General features: G+C 38.1%; 1 pseudogene; it reads right to left on the reverse strand.

Annotated features, from left to right (window-relative positions):
* Positions 1-1,750: 1,750 nt before the first annotated feature.
* On the reverse strand, positions 1,751-3,474 carry LOC149162571 (cation/calcium exchanger 4 pseudogene; annotated as a pseudogene).
* Between the last annotated feature and the right edge of the window lie 2,250 nt (positions 3,475-5,724).

Genomic DNA, 5,724 nt, shown 5'->3' on the forward strand with positions numbered 1-5,724 from the left:
ATGTAACAATAGGGCATATGTAAAGAAATTTACACAGCAGTAAATATAAAGATTTTACATGCACAACAGTGTTGGATTTATTTTCTATAAGAGCCAAAGTAATTTTTTTTGTGTGGAAGTTCTTGGTGAATCTCTCTTAGAGAGAGGAAGAAATTTGTATCAGGCAGTTTATTAATGAATACAAAGCTTTTATGTGTGTTGCTGAACCTCTGTTGTCTGGAAACAATTTTTTTTTGCTTCCTTGTGGTAAAACAGAGTATTATTTCCTGGGTTAAAACAAAGCATTGTTTCTCTGTTCAGTTTGCTTGAAATTACCAGAAATTTCCAACATTGTTTTACATAAGATTGAATGTCCAATATAAATATTATCTATTAGAATGGTGTATACTTGATACCTAGAAAATATGTGTACATTGTGGATAACCCCTTTCAGATGAAAATAAGAATCAAAATACTAAAAAGAGAAAAAATAAACCTCTCTAATTTCTTGGATGACAAACTTCACGGGTCTAGAATAAAGAGTATAATACAAGCGTATCCTTTGTAGTTGTCAACATTTTGGAGGTAGATGGACCTTGGCAAGCGTTGTACTGTCACCGTAAGAAACAAGTGTCTTACTCTATTACCCAACACAGCTTCACTAGATTCCAATAGTTACCTAATACAAAATCAAATAATGATTTAAATCATAAAAGTTCATAGTAAAGTATGTAGTGATACTTTCAGCAATGGTGCATGCAACATACCTCTTCATTGACATGGATTTCGTGGTCTCCATACAATTGTAATGCCTCCTCAACTTGGGTACCAGTGTATACAAGATATGCACATTACCATCAACCTTGTTCGCCCTTTACCTGCTTGTTAGAATATCATAAAATGGGATCACACGTCAGACATCAAAATTTTAATGCAGAATGGTGGACATAAGTTACCAAGCACAAGACTCAATATTGAATATATTCATATATTTAGAGTACTAAACAAGATTGTCTTCGGGAATCCATAGACGGTCTTGTCCCAATAACTGAAGGTAATTAGACGAGAAGCAGCTTTAGCGAATCTGAAAATGGCATACTTTTTGTATGTGAACTAGCTGAGCCATGTTACGATGCTTATTTTTTATTGTATTTAAGTATGTTTAGGTGATATGATTTAAAGCTTTGTTTTTTAATAGATTGGTACCATAAATAGCTCATTTTTTGGACAGAGAGGAAAATCAACAATAAAAAGAATGCCACAAGGTACTTAACAACAAAAGAAAATAATATATGAAGTCGCTTCAGCGAATCTGAAAGAGGAAGCTATTTTATATCTGGGCCTAGTTGAGCCATGTTATAAGGCCTTTTTCTCACTGTGTTTAAGCATGTTTTAGGTGAAATTATTCAAAACTCTATTACTTGAACATTCTCAGTGCTGTAAATGGCTCTTATTTTGGACAGATATGGTTGTTTGTTATGGATTGTCTAAAAAATCTACCTTTTATAAGTATAAGAATTTGAAGCTAAGATTTGAAATATGTAGATGATAGAAGGCGAGGACAAGACTTATTCAATTCCTTCGAATATAGAAGGGGGGGACAAGAGTTGCTTCAATTCCTTCAACATACCAGCTTCCATCTTACGATCAACGCAAGAGCACGAGGGGTATGTGTTACTCAAATTACCATATTGAGGAAGCCACAATAATGCCATGGAAGTTGCAGAAAACCTGTCAGAGTATCAGGTTTTTTATTCCCTTGAATAACAAGCTACGAATGTCTAGGAGTGATACGGTTGACCTTCAAAGCTTTGCTTGCATTTCCTGCCAATTCCAAAAACTCTGCAGTCAAATACTCCAAAATAACGGCAGAATATACAACAGCAGTTGCTCCCACTCTGACATTTAAAGATATGTGAGATTTCAGCAGGCGATGGATACGTCCCACTAGGAACTGCATCCGAAAAAATATACTCGAGTGACGTCGAGGCCTCTCTGAGGTTGTTTCTTGATACCTGGTAGTAGTGTAATGGCCGTCGCCTCGTCTTGAATCCTCAGTTAAAGGCTGCTGCTGAATCCTCTCCAAAAACATAAGAGAAAAATCTCTGGTAAAACCAAATCACCTTGCCTTCAAATCACACCCATGAGAAAATTTCCACGACGAGGCTGATAATGAAGAGTAAAACTCCATATTTGACAGGGAAACGTCATGTTGGGTGAGAGAGAAATCTGAGAAGTGGAATTTCCAATATGGACATTCTGAGCAGTGAAGAGAAAAATATTGATATCGACCAATCTTCCGGCCATTAGCGTCCAGGTTGAGAGTACTCGTAGTCGTAAGCACACCAAACCACCTGAGAAAAAATGATTAGGGCATGCTTTCTTGAAGTGAAATTATCAATCATGATTGGACATGTCTAAGGTTAATACAAACGTGAAATCGAGAGAAGCCCAAAAGCACTACTCAATCTCAAAAGAAGGAATGATGAATATAAAGTTAAAAGGCCAAGTCCCAGCAACTTTCCTGGGCACATATCATTCATGGGAAAAACCACCAATGCCCACAGAAGCCCCGTGACAAGAAATCTGAGCGTGTAAAACAAACTAGTATCTTTTGTAACAATATAAATAACAGGTCGCGTGGACCAGGATCCCAACAACAAAGGCACTGTCACTCCAACAAGCGTATTAAACATAGGTCCTGCATAGGTCTTGAAATTGCAACCTGAACCCCATCTCCTCCATTTAATGCTAAAGCAACATTTGACATCTAATCACCCATTGAATTCCCCCCGGCCAGCACTGTCAAGCCCAAGATTGATGGATGTATCTCAAAAATTACACCAAAGGAAACCAACAAAGCCACCAACTCCTTTGCAATAATGTAAAACCACACTATACTTATTATGAAACCAGGAAACAAGAATGTCCATGGAGATACTCATTACGAAACCTCCAACAACCCAAGGAAACAAGAATGTTTGTAGAGGGTGTTATCTTGGTTGTAAAATATCAAATAGTTCCATATATACCACCAAAAATTCCTCCAACAACATATGCCACCTTGCCAATGCCCAAGGGCTTGACTTCTTGAATATTCCAGAACAGAGCCAAAAGAATTGGTGACAATGTTACAGATGCAACTGCAACGCCTTTTGACCATCAGTCATCTTCCACTATGGGGATGGTCGGTTGTCACGTTATTGTCAATGGCCATTCGACAAAACACTGTAGAAATCCAAATAAAGGACACTTTGTTTGATAATTTTCACTATCCTCGCTCCATCCCCACAGGGGCCTAATCTCTTCTACTATCTTTGACAGTCCCTGTTTTGAGAAAATAGCTACATTTGACGCCCACATCCACTGAGGCAATGAAGTCTTTAAGCGTCCATGACTAGCAGCCAAACCTGTAGTTGACTCTAAATCCACCAGAGAGTCATATTCACAACTGAGAGGAATAGTACTTCCAGGGAAGGACTGCGTGGGTGTCATTGAATCCCACTTTATGTTCTGGGTTTATTTCCTCATAAACTCATTTTCTGCGAGAGTGAATGCCTATAGGATGTAGAAATAAAATCCAGTTCTCTCTACAAATTAATCTTTCTAATGACAAAAAATCAGAGAAAGCGCAGCAAGGGTCAATAGGAACAAACATGCATCCCATATAAAGCTTTGACGATCAATCTGTGCACGTGAACCTGCAATGAATAGAGAAACCAATCCAGACACTACAGAGGTAATAAAAGCAGCTCCTCCTAAAACACTATTGAGTCCCACCTCACTAGCATCAACCCCCATAAAAGCAACAATACTTGCAAACATATCAGGTGCTCCATTTCCAAGAGGAAGAAGAGTCACTCTGGCCACTGTTGGTGGTAGCTTCAAAAGCTTGGACAATTTCTCTAAAGAACAACAAAAGTAATCTGTTGCAATGTTACCCAACACATAGAATAATGTGACGAGCCAAAGAGCTAAGATGACATAGCCAAAGATGTGTCATTTTTCACATGTCCAGTAGAAAAATGATATGTACTCAAAAAACCCCCCCGAATGTGCACTGCTTGTGGGTTTCCGTATCATGTTTGTTCTTTCACTACTGCAGATAGAGAATGAGACTGAACATTCTGCACAATGTCCAAACAACTGGGCACCACAAGGGATGTTTCTGATGATTTTTCTATTACAGGGTGTTGTTGTTTATCTCCTAAGATTTTAACCAAAATTCCTGAAAATTAAGGCTTGGTTATGATGTGTTTTGAATAAGAATTCTCGACTTGTTGCGCTCTATATCCGAAACTGAATTATCTCTATTGAATATCCACTTGTGTGATGCTTTTAGTCCACTGTTGGATTCAAATCTCTCTGAGCTCCATCTAAAAGAGGCTTTTGAAGAATCCCCACGGAGGAAAACAGGGGATTTCACAAGGTTTTTGGCGGCCAAAAAGAAAAATAAACAGCAGAACAACAAACCCTAGATTATACAGTATGCAAAAGTGTTTTCGCAGTTTTCCCAAACCTGATTTTGCCATAATTTCCCTCAAAAAACTAAATTATATTTCCGCAGCTCGACTAATACAATTTAGGTCATCGATTTTCCATATTTTCCACAGGTGTGATGAGGAATTCAACCTTCAAAGGCCAAATATTTGGGAATTTCTATGCTCCCAACCCGTAACAACAATTCTATAAAAGGATAACAAATATTTTTTCTAGACAGAAAATGCAGAAGGGTGCGAACTTCTGATCATGGGCGTAGCTGAAACGGAAGAAACAATCAAAAGGGTACCTGAATTTGACTTGCAGTCACTGATTTAGTGGATTCTGGATCAAACATTATCTTCGATTTAGTAGATTATGGATCAAATATTGTTGCCGGAAAGCTCATGAAGACCTCTTTCCCTGTTTATTGTCGGTTAAAAAATGGCTCTAACATGTTTAATACTAAACAGGGAATCTGAAAAAGAATGCAAAAAAAACCACGTTGCGGTGATGCCGTGAAATTCAGCTGCCCCTTCCGTCTCACCCACAAATGTCAAAGATGGAGACGGTTCCCGTGAGTCAAACACTTTGCGAATCAAACACCCTTGTACCAAATCCAAAAATTGATGCAGACGAAGATCTTTGTCAGATTATCACAATCTTCTGATTCTTCTATTCTTCAATTTTTCCTCTGATTTGCGGATTTTTCAACTGCTCTTCTGCTCTGAGTGCACTCTTCAGATCTTTAATATCTGTCAATCTGGCTTCTGTTTTGTCCAGATTTTGGACAGTTTGCACCATTGTAGAAACTCGAGGATTCGAGATGTATGGCATTTCGACTCTTTTTGTTGTTCCTGCAGAGGTAGGAACAGATATGAAATAACCAGCATTATTGCCTCTCAATCTAGTTGATCCATGAGGTTCAATAGCCACTGGGAATATGTTTCCTAGGATGCAGTCTACTGGAATACGGAATATCTGCAATTGCAAATTTAAGATTAATGCAATGATGCTCAAAACAAATAGAAGCTTTGGGAACTTCATAATTGAGCATCTTCTTGCCCAATCCTACTACCTTTCTTTCTGCAAAAACCCAATATTTTGCTGGTATGACTTTTTTGTTCAAGATATTCACATCAGCTCCTGAATCAAGGAGTGATGTGAGCTCAAACATCTCTCCTTTAATACAAATGTTTATTTTGACATGATGCTGCTCATAGGAGATAGCTAGCAGCCTCATTTCCTAGAATCCATATACTGGAT

The sequence above is a fragment of the Pinus tabuliformis genome, chromosome 5_2 (genome assembly GCF_031772625.1).
Source record: "Pinus tabuliformis cultivar Carrire ecotype Pingquan chromosome 5_2, CPIR1, whole genome shotgun sequence".
Lineage (NCBI taxonomy): Eukaryota > Viridiplantae > Streptophyta > Pinopsida > Pinales > Pinaceae > Pinus > Pinus tabuliformis.